This window comes from Eriocheir sinensis, unplaced genomic scaffold, assembly GCF_024679095.1.
Source record: "Eriocheir sinensis breed Jianghai 21 unplaced genomic scaffold, ASM2467909v1 Scaffold68, whole genome shotgun sequence".
NCBI lineage: Eukaryota > Metazoa > Arthropoda > Malacostraca > Decapoda > Varunidae > Eriocheir > Eriocheir sinensis.
In genome coordinates, this window is record NW_026112031.1 from 324,725 (window position 1) to 338,744 (window position 14,020).

Below are 14,020 nucleotides of genomic sequence, written 5' to 3' on the forward strand. Positions count from 1 at the left end.
ATGTATATAGTTTTATATAAATTTACGTTATTTTATGTGCATTTTGTATATTTATATTTATACAAATACACATTCTTTTATTGGTATATTGTTTATTTACATTTATACGAATTTACATTATTTTATGTGTATTTTGTATACATTTTTTTATACGTATTTATTTAATTTTATGTGTATTTTTTATATGTATTTTTATAGAAATCTACGTTATTTTATGTGTATTCGTATATATATTTTGAAACAAATTTACATTATTTTATATGTATTTTCCATATCTATTTCAATACAAATTTACCTTATTGTATGTGCATTTTGTATATTTATTTTAATACAAGTTCAAATATTTTATGTGTATTTTGGTATCAATAATTTTATAAAAAAAATTGTTATTTTATAGGTATTTTGCATCTTAATTTTCATTTTATATGTACTTTGTTTATATATTTTTATACGCTCTTACATTATTTAATATTTATTTTGAATATATATTTTATACAAATTCATGGTATTTTATGTGTATTTGTATATATATTTTCATATAAATTTACATTATTGTATGTGTATTTTGTACATATATTTTATTACAAATCTACCTTATTTTATGTTTATTTTGTATGTGTATTTTGTATATTTATATTTATCCAAATACACATTCTTTTATTGGTATTTTGTTTATTTATTTTAATTCGAATTTACATTATTTTATGTGTATTTTGAATACATTTTTTATACGTATTTACTTAATTTTATGTGTATTTTGTATATATATTTTTATAGAAATCTACGTTTTTTTAATTGTATTCGTATATATATTTTGAAACAAATTTACATTGTTTTATATGTATTTTTGCATATCTCTTTCAATACAAATTTACCTTATTGTATATGCATTTTGTATATTTATTTCAATACAAATTTAAAAATTTTATGTGTATTTTGGTATATATATTTTTATAAGAAATGCGCTATTTTATAGGAATTTTGCATCTTTATTTTCATACAAATTTACATTATTTTATTAATATTCAGTGTATTTATTTTGATACGATTTTACATTATTCTATTTGTTTTTGTATATACTTTTTTTATACATATTTACATTATTTAATGTGTATCTTGCATATATATTTTATACAAATTTATTATCTATTATCTATTTTCATACAAATACACATTCTTTTCATGATATTTTGTTTATTTATTTTGACACGAATTTACATTATTTGATATGTATTTTGTATATATATTTTTATACGTATTTACATAATTTCATATGTATTTTGTATATATGTTTAATAGATATTCAAAAAACACATAAAATAACCTAAATTTATATCAAACTATATACAAAAATACACAAAAATATTTTAAATTTGTATCAAAATAAATATACAAAATACACATAAAATTAGGTAAATTTGTATGGAAATACATATACAAAATACACATAAAATAATGTAAATTTGAATGAAAATACATAAACAAATACACTTAAAATAACGTAAATTTGGATAAAAATATATATACAAAACACAAATAGAATAATGTAAAATCGTATCAAAATAAATACACAGAATATTAATAAAATAATGTAAATTTGTATGAAAATAAAGAGGCAAAATACCCGTAAAATAACGCATTTTTTTTATTTATAAAAATATATATACCAAAATACACATAAAAAAATAAGATTTGTATTAAAATAAATATATAAAAAACACTTACAATAAGGTAAATTTGTATTGAAATAGATACGCAAAATACATATAAAGCAATGTAAATTTGTTTCAAAATATGTATACGAATACACATAAAATAACGTAGATTTCTATAAATATATATATACAAAATACACATAAAATTAAGTAAATACGTATAAAAAAATGTATACAAAATACACATAAAATAATGTAAATTCGTATCAAAATAAATAAACAAAATACCAATAAAAGAATGTGTATTTGTATAAATATAAATATACAAAATACACATAAAATAACGTAAAATTATGTAAAACTATATACATAAATACACAGAAGTAATTAAATTTGTATAAAAATATATACAAAATACACACAAAATAAGCTAAATTTGAATTGAAATATATTTACAAAATACATGAAATAAAGTAAATTTGTATCAAAATATTTATACAAATACACATATAATAACGTAAATTTGTATGAAAATATATAAACAAAATACACATTAAATAATGTAAATACGTATAAAAAAATGTGTACAAAATACACATATAATCATGTAATTCGTATCAAAATAAATAAACAAAATACCAATAAAATAATATAAATTTGTATGGGTAAACGTGTATGTTGCATATTTTTTCAATACAAATTTACCTTATTATATACGCATTTTGTATATTAATTTTAATACAAATTTAATTATTCGATGTGTATTTTTGTATCTGTATTTTTATAAACATATGCTTTATTTTTTGGGTATTTTGCATCTTTATTTTCATACAAATATACATTATTTTATTGATATTCTGCTGATTCATTTTGATACGAATTGACATTATTCTATGTGTATTTTGTATATATTTTTCATACAAATTTACGTTATTTTATGTGTATTTGTTTATATATTTTGACACAAATTTACAATATTTTATGGCTATTTTGTATATACATTTCAAAAGAAATTTACCTAGTTTTATGAGTATTTTGAATATCTATTTTCATACAAACTCAAATTATTTCTATGTATTTTTGTATATATTTTGATACATATTTTAGTTATGTTATGTGTATTTTGTAAATTTATTTTCATTCATATATATATATATATATATATATATATATATATATATATATATATATATATATATATATATATATATATATATATATATATATATATATATATATATATATATATATATATATATATATATATATATATATATATATATATATATATATATATATTTATGTTTTGTTGATTTATATTGATACGAATTTACATTATTTTATATGTACTTTGTATATATATTTTTATACGCTTTTACATTATTTAATATTTATTTTGAATATATATTTTCATACAAATTCATGGTATTTTATGTGTATTTGTATATATATTTTCATATAAATTTACATTATTTTATGTGTATTTTGTACATATATTTTATTACAAATCTACCTTATTATATGTTTATTTTGTATATGTATTTTGTATATTTATATTTATCCAAATACACATTCTTTTATTGGTATTTTGTTTATTTATTTTAAATCGAATTTACATTATTTTATGTGTATTTTGTATACATTTTTTTATACGTATTTACTTAATTTTATGTGTATTTTGTATATATATTTTTATAAAAATCTACGTTTTTTATTTCTATTCGTATATATATTTTGAAACAAATTTACATTGTTTTATATGTATTTTTGCATATCTCTTTCAATACAAATTTACCTTATTGTATGTGCATTTTGTATATTTATTTCAATACAAATTTAAATATTTTATGTGTATTTTGGTATATATATATTTTTATAAGAAATGCGCTATTTTATGTGAATTTTGCATCTTTATTTTCATACAAATTTACATTATTTTATTAATATTCGGTGTATTTATTTTGATACGAATTTCCATTATTCTATTTGTTTTTTGTATACACTTTTATATACATATTTACATTATTTAATGAGTATCTTGCATATATATTTTATACAAATTTATTATCTATTATCTATTTTTATACAAATACACATTCTTTTCATGATATTTTGTTTATTTATTTTGACACGAATTTACATTATTTGATATGTATTTTGTATATATATTTTTATACGTATTTACATAATTTCATATGTATTTTGTATATATATTTCTATAGAAATCTACTTTATTTTATGTGTATTCGTATATATATTTTGAAACACATTTACATTGTTTTATATGTATTTTTGAATATCTCTTTTAATACAAATTTACCTTACTGTATATGCATTTTGTATATTTATTTCAATACAAATTTAAATATTTTATGTGTATTTTGGTATATATATTTTTATAAAAAATGCGATAATTTTTGGGAATTTTGCATCTTTATTTTCATACAAATTTACATTATTTTATTGATATTCTGTGTATTTATTTTGATACGATTTTACATTATTCTATTTGTTTTTCGTATATATTTTTTTATACACATTTACATTATTTAATGTGTATCTTGCATATATATTTTATACAAATTTACCTTATTTTAAGTGTATTTGTTTTTATATTTTTATTCAAATTTACATTTATTTTAATACGAATTTACATTATTTTATGTGTATTTTGTATACAATTTTTTTATACGTATTTAGTTAATTTTATGTGTATTTTGTATATATATTTTTATAGAAATCTACGTTTTTTTATTTGAATTCGTATATATATTTTGAAACAAATTTACATTCTTTTAATGTATTTTTGCATATCTCTTTCAATACAAATTTACCTTATTGTATGTGCATTTTGTATATTTATTTCAATGCAAATTTAAATATTTTATGTGTATTTTGGTATATATATCTTTATAAGAAATGCGCTATTTGATGGGAATTTTGCATCTTTATTTTCATACAAATTTACATTATTTTATTAATATTCGGTGTATTTATTTTGATACGATGTTACATTATTCTATTTGTTTTTTGTATATACTTTTTTATACATATTTACATTATTTAATGTGTATCTTGCATATATATTTTATACAAATTTATTATCTATGATCTATTTTCATACAAATACACATTCTTTTCATGATATTTTGTTTATTTATTTTGACACGAATTTACATTATTTGATATGTATTTTGTATATATATTTTTATACGTATTTACATAATTTCATATGTATTTTGTATATATATTTCTATAGAGATCTACTTTATTTTATAAAAAATGCGATAATTTTTGGGAATTTTGCATCTTTATTTTCATACAAATTTACATCATTTTATTGATATTCTGTGTATTTATTTTGATACGATTTTACATTATTCTATGTATATTTAGTATATATATTTCATACAAATGAACGTTATTTTATAAGAATTTGTTTTCATTTCATACAAATTTACATTATTTTACGTGTATTTTGTACATGTATTCAAATACAAATTTAACTAATTATATGTGTATTATGTATATCTATTTTCATACAAATTGAAATTAATTTTGTGTATTTTAGTATATATTTTTATTCAAATTTTCGTAATTTTATGTGAATTTTGTATATTTATTTTCCTACAAATATACGTTCTTTTATCGGAATTTTGTTTATTTATTTTGATACGAATTTTCATTATTTAAGGTGTATTTGATATATATATTTTTATACTTATTTACATAATTTTATATGTATTTTGAATATATATTTTCATAGAAATTTACTCTATTTTATGTGTATTCGTATATATATTTTGATACAAATTTACATTATTTATGTGTATTTCGCATATCTATTTCAATACAAATTTTCTTTATTGTATGTGCCTTTTGTATATTTATTTTGATGCAAATTTAATTATTTTATGTGTATTTTTGTATATATATTTTTAAACAAATATGCGTTTTTATATGGGTATTTTGCATCTTTATTTTCATACAAATTTACATTATTTTATTGATTGTCTATTTATTTATTTTGATACGAATTTACGTTATTCTGTGTATTTTGTATATATATTTTTAGACATATTTACATTATTTAATGTATATTTTGTACATATATTTTATGGAAATTTACGTTATCTTATGTGTATTTGTTTATATATTTTCATACAAATTTACATTATTTTATGTGTATTTTGTATATGTATTTCAATGAAAATTTGCCTAATTTCATTTGTATTTTGCATATCTATTTTCAAACAAATTTAAATTATTTTTGTGTATTTTTATGTATTATTTTTATACAAATTTACATTATTTTATGTGTATTTTGTATATATATTTTTCTATGTATTTACATTATTTTATGTGTATTTTGTATATATATTTTCATAAAAATTTACGTAATTTTATTGTGTGTATTCGTATATATTTTGATAAAAATTTTCATTATTTTATGTGTTTTTTGCATATCTATTTCAATAAAACTCTACCTTATTGTATATGTATTTTTTATATTTATTTTAATACAAATTTAATTATTTTATGTGTATTTTTGTATATATTTTTTTTTAAATATGAGATATTTTATGGGTATTTTGCATCTTTAATTTTATAAATTTTTACATTACGTACATATCTTTTAAACGTATTTACATTATTTAATGTGTATTTTGTTTATATATTTTTATACAAATTTACGTTATTATATGTGTATTTGAATATATATTTTGATACAAATTTACATTATTTTATGTATTTTCTATATTTATTTCAATTCAAATTTAGCTTATTTTAAGTCTTTTGTATATCTATTTTCATACAAATTTAATTATTTTTGTTTATTTTTGTATTAAGTTTTATACAATTTTACGTTAATTTATGTGTATTTTGTATATTTATATTTATACAAGTAAACATTCTTTTATTGGCATTTAGTTTATTTATTTTGATACGAATTTACATTATTTTATGTGTATTTTGTATATATTTTCTTATACGTATTTACTTCTTTTTATGTGTATTTTGTATATATATTTTATAGAAATCTACGTTATTTTATGTGTATTCGTGTGTATATTTTGAAACAAATTTACATTGTTTTATATGTATTTTGCATATCTATTTCAATACAAATTTACCTTATTGTATGTGCATTTTGTATATTTATTGTAATACAAATTTAAATATTTTATGTGCATTTTGGTATATATATTTTCATAAAAAATGCGTTGTTTTATGGGTATTTTGCATCTTTATTTTCATACAAATTTACATTATTTTATTAATATTCTGTGTATTTATTTTGATACTCTTTTACATTATTCTATTTGTGTTTTCTATATATTTTTTTATACATATTTACATTATTTAATGTGTATTTTCTATATATATTTCACACAAATTTTCGTTATTTTAAGTGTATTTGTTTATATATTTTTATTCAAATTTATATTATTTTATGTGTATTTTGTATATGTATTTCAATAGAAATTTACCTAATTTCATGTGTATTTTGTATATATATTTTATACAAATTTAAATTATTTTTTGTGTATTTTTGTATAGAGTTTTATACAAATTTACAATATTTTATGTGTATTTTGTATATCAATTATCATACAAATACACATTCTTTTATTGATATTTTGTTTATTTATTTTGATGCGAATTTACGTTATTTAATGTGTATTGTGTATATATATTTTTATACGTATTTACGTCATTTCATGTGTATTTTGTATATATATTTCTATAGAAATATACGTTATTTTATGTGTATTCGTATATATATTTTGAAACAAATATACATTGTTTTATGTGCATTTTGCATATTTTTTCCATACAAATTTACTTTATTGTACGTGCATTTTGTATATTAATTTTAATACAAATTTAGCTATTCTATGTGTATTTTTGTATATGTAATTTTATAAAAATATGCTTTATTTTATGGGTATTTTGCATCTTTATTTTCATACAAAATTACATTATTTTATTGATATTCTGTGTATTTATTTTGATACGATTTTACATTATTCTATGTATATTTTGTATATCTATTTTATACCAATGTACGTTATTTTATGTGAATTTGTTTTCATTTCATACAAATTTACATTATTTGATGTGAATTTTGTACATGTATTTAAATACCAATTTAACTAATTATATATGTATTTTGTATATCTATTTTCATACAAATTGAAATTAATTTTGTGTATTTTTGTATATATTTTTATTCAAATTTTCGTAATTTTATGTGTATTTTGAATATTTATTTTCCTACATATATACGTTCTTTTATCGGAATGTTATTTATTTATTTTGATACGAATTTTCATTTTTTAGGTGTACTTGAATATATATTTTTATACTTATTTACACAATTTTATATTTATTTTGAATATATATTTTCATAGAAATTTACTCTATATGTATATTTATAGAAAATACACATGAAATAATCTAAATTCGTATCGAAATAAATGAACAAAATACCGATAAAATAATGTAATTTTGAATGAAAATATATATAGAAAATACACTTAAAATAACGTAAATACAAATAAATATATACACATAAAATGATTTGAATTTGAATGAAAATAGATATAAAAATAAACTTAAAATAAGGCAAATTTATAATGAAATATATATACAAAATACACATAAAATAATGTAGATTTGTTTAAAAATATATATACGAATACACATAAAATAACGTAGATTTCTATAGAAATATATATACAAAATACACATGAAATGGAAATACGTATAAAAATATATATACAAAATACACATTAAATAATATAAATTCGTGTCAAAATAAATAATTAAAATATCAATAAAAGAATGTGTATTTGTGTGAAGATACATATACAAAATACACATAAGTTATATTTGTATGAAAATAAATATACAAAATAGACATAAAATTAGGTAAATTTGTAAATAAATACATATACAAAATACACATAAAATAATGTAAATTTGAATAAAAATATATAAACAAATACACTTAAATTAACATAAATTTGTATAAAATATATATAAAAAATACTCATTAAATAATGTAAATATGTATAAAAAATATATATACAAAACACAAATAGAATAATGAAAAATCGTATTAAAATAACTACACAGAATGTAAATAAAATAATGTAAATTTGTATGAAAATAAAGATGCAAAATACCCATAAAATAACGCATTTTTTATAAATATACAAAATACACATGAAAGGATGTAAATACGTATAAAAATATATATACAAAATACACATGAAATAATGTAAATTCGCGTCAAAATAAATAAACAAAATGTCAATAAAAGAATGTGTATTTGTATGAAAATAAATATACAAAATACACATAAGATATCATAAATTTGTATAAAACTATATAATTTAATATAATTTAAATTTGTATGAAAATAAATATACAAAATACACATAAAACTAGGTAAATTTGTATTGAAATACATATACAAAATACACATAAAATACTGTAAATTTGAATGAAAATACATAAACAAATACACTTAAAATAACGTAAATTTGTATAAAAAAATATATATACAAAACACAAATAGAATAATGTAAAATCGTATCAAAATAAATACACAGAATATTAATAAAATAATGTAAATTTGTATGAAAATAAAGAAGCAAAATACCCATAAAAGAACGCATTTTTTTTAAATATATATACAAAAATACACATAATTTTTTTTATTTGTATTAAAATAAATATACAAAATACACTTACAATAAGGTAAATCTGTATTGAAATATATATGCAAAATACATATAAAACAATGTAAATTTGTTTCAAAATATATAAACGAATACACATTAAATAACGTAGATTTGTATACAAAATACACATAAAATAATGTAAATTCGTATCAAAATAAATAAACAAAATACCAATAAAAGAATGTGTATTTGTATAAATATAAATATACAAAATACACATAAAATAACGTAAATTTGTATAAAACTATATACAAAAATACATAGAAGTAATTAAATTCGTATGAAAATAGATATACAAAATACAGATAAAATAAGCTAAATTTGAATTGAAATGTATATACAAAATACATAAAATAATGTAAATTTGTATCAAAATATTTATAAAAATACATATAATAACGTAAATTTGTTTAAAAATATATAAACAAAATACACATTAAGTAATGTAAATACGTATAAAAAATAAGTACAAAATACACATATAATCATGTAATTCGTATCAAACTAAATAAACAAAATAGCAATAAAATAATGTATGTGTATTAAACATATACAAATACATATAAAATAACGCTAATTTCTATAAAAATATATGTCCAAAAATGAACGTAAAATAAATTAACTTTGGATAAAAATATATATACAAAACACACATTAAATAATGTAAATGCATACATAAAATAATATAAATTTGTATGAAAATATATATACAAATACACATTAAATAACATGAATTTGTATAAAATTTGTATCAAAATATATACTTATACACACAATAAAATAACGTAATTTTTTTTATGAAAATGTATATACAAAATACACATAAAATAATTCAAATACGTAGAAAAATATATATACAAAAAACACATAAAATAATGTAAATATGTATGAAAATATATAAACAAATACACATAAAATAATGTAAATTTGGATAAAATATATATACAAAATGAACATTAAATAATGTAAATCTGTATAAAAAAAATATATACAAAAAACACATAGAATAATGCTAAATCGTATCAAAATAAATAAAGAGAATATCAATAAAATAATGTAAATTTGTATGAAAATAAAGATGCAAAATATCCATATAATAACGCATATTTGCATAAAAATATATATACTAAAATACATATAAAATAATTAAATTTGTATTAAAATAAATATACAAAATGCACGTACAATAAAGTAAATTTGTATTGAAATAGATATGCAAAATACACATTAATAATGTAAATTTGTATCAAAATATATATACGAATACTCATAAAATAGAGTAAATTTCTATGAAAATATACATACAAAATAGATATACAAAATACACATATAACTAGTTAAATTTGTATTTAAATACATGTACAAAAAACACATAAAATAATGTAGATTTGTATGAAATGAAAACAAATACATTTTATATAAAATATATATACAAAATACACATACAATAATGTAAAAACATATCAAAATAAATACACAGAATATCAATAAAATAATGTAAGTTTGTATGAAAATAAAGATGCAAAATACCCAAAAAATAAAGAATATTTTTATAAAAATACATATACAAAAATACACATAGATTAATCAAATTTGTATTAAAATTAATATACAAAATGCACATACAATAAGGTAAATTTGTATTGAAAAAATATGCAAAATACACATAAAACAATGTAAATTTGTTTCAAAATATATATACGAATACACATAAAATTACGCAGATTTCTATAGAAATATATATACAAAATACACTTGAAATAATGTAAATAGGTATAAAAATATATATACAAAATACACATTAAATAATGTTAATTCTTGTCAAAATAAATAAACAAAATATCATGAAAAGAATGTGTATTTGTATGAAAATAGATATACAAAATACACATAAAATAACCTAAATTTGTATAAAACTATATAAAAAAATACACAAAAATAATTTAAACTTGTATGAAAAAAAATATACAAAAAACATATAAAAATAGGTAGATTTGTATTGAAATACATATACAAAATACACATAAAATAATGTAAATTTGAATGAAAATATATAAACATATAGACTTAAAATAACGTAAACTTGTATCAAATATATATACAAAAAAAACATTAAATAATGTAAATATGTATAAAAAAAATATATACAAAACATAAATAAAATAATGTAAAATCGTATCAAAATAAATACAGAAAATATTAATAAAATAATATAAATTTGTATGAAAATTAAGATGCAAAATACCCATAAAATAACGCATTTTTTATAAAAATATATATACGAAAAAACATAAAATATTTGATTTTGTATTAAAATAAATAGATATACAAAATACACATAAAATAAGCAAAATTTGAATTGAAATATATATACAAAATACATAAAATAATGTAAATTTGTATCAAAACACTTATACAAATACACATATAATAACGTAAATTTGTATAAAAATATATAAACAAAATACACATTAAATAATGTAAATACGTATAAAAAAAATGTACAAAATACACAAATAATCATGTAATTCGTATCAAAATAAATAGACAAAATACCAATAAAATAATGTAATTTTCTATTAGAAAACATATACAAAATACACATAAATAACGCAAATATCAATAAAAATTTATATAATATAATATATTTTTATACATATTTAAATTATTTAATGTATATTTTGTATATATATTTTATCCAAATTTACGTTATTTTATATGTATTTGTTTATATATTTTAATACAAATTTACATTATTTTATGTGAGTTTTGTATATGTATTTCAATACAAATTTGCCTAACTTTATGTGTATTTTGCATATCTATTTTCAAACAAATTTAAATTACTTTTGTGTATTTTTGTATATATTTTTATAAAAATTATAGTTATTTTATTTGTTTTTGTATATATATTTTCCTACAAATATACATTCTTTTATTGGAATTTTGTGTATTTAATTTTTTACGAATTTACATTATTTTATGTGTATTTTGTATACATATTTTTCTTTGTATTTAAATTATTTTATGTGTATTTTATATATACATTTTCATAAAAATTTACGCTATTTTATTGTGTGTATTCGTATATATTTTGAAACAAATTTTATACAAATTCATGTTATTTTATGTGTATTTGTATATATATTTTCATACAAATTTATATTATTTTATGTGAATTCTTACATATATTTTATTACAAATTTACCTTATTTTATGTTTATTTTGTATATTTATTTCATTTAATATAATCAAATTTAACTTTATTGTATATGCATTTTGTATATTAATTTTAATACAAATTTAATTATTTTATGTATTTTTCTATATGTATTTTTTTAAAAATATGCTTTATTTTATGGGTAATTTTCATCTTTATTTTCATACAAATTTACGTTATTTTATTGATATTCTGCTCATTCATTTTGATACGATTTGACATTATTCTATGTGTATTTTGTATATATTTTTCATACAAATTTACGTTATTTTATGTGTATTTGTTTATATATTTTGATACAAATTTACAATATTTTATGGGTATTTTGTATATATATTTCAAAAGAAATTTACCTAGTTTTATGTGTATTTTGAATATCTATTTTCATACAAACTCAAATTATTTTAATGTATTTTTGTATATATTTCAATACAAATTTTAGTTAGGCTATGTGTATTTTGTAAATCTATTTTCATTTAAATATATAATGTTTTATTGGTATTTTGTTGATTTATATTGATAGGAATTTACATTATTTTATATGTACTTTGTATATATATATTTTTATACGCATCTACGTTATTTAATATTTATTTTGAATATACAATTTTATACAAATTCATTGTATTTTATGTGTATTTGTATATATATTTTCATATAAATTTACATTATTTTATGTGTATTTTGTTCATATATTTCATTACAAATTTACCTTATTTTATGTTTATTTTGTATGTGTATTTTGTACATTTATATTTATACAAATGCACATTTTTTTATTGGTATTTTGTTTATTTATTTTGTTTCGAATTTACATTATTTCATGTGTATTTTGTTTACATTTTTTTATACGTATTTACTTATTTTGATGTGTATTTTGTATATATATTTTTTAGAAATCTACGTTATTTGATTTGTATTCGTACATATATTTTGAAACAAATTTACATTGTTTTATATGTACAATAAGGTAAATTTGTATTGAAATAGATATGCAAAATACATATAAAGCAATGTAAATTTGTTTCAAAATATGTATACGAATACACATAAAATAACGTAGATTTCTATAAAAAATATATATACAAAATACACCTAAAATGAAGTAAATACGTATAAAAAAATGTATGCAAAATACACATAGAATAATGTAAATTCGTATCAAAATAAATAAACAAAATACAAATAAAAGAATGTGTATTTGTATAAATATAAATATACAAAATACACATAAAATAACGTAAATTTATAGAAAACTATATACAAAAATACACAGAAGTAATTAAATTTGTATGAAAATATATACAAAATACACACAAAATAAGCTAAATTTGAATTGAAATATATATACAAAATACATGAAATAAAGTAGATTTGTATCAAAATATTTA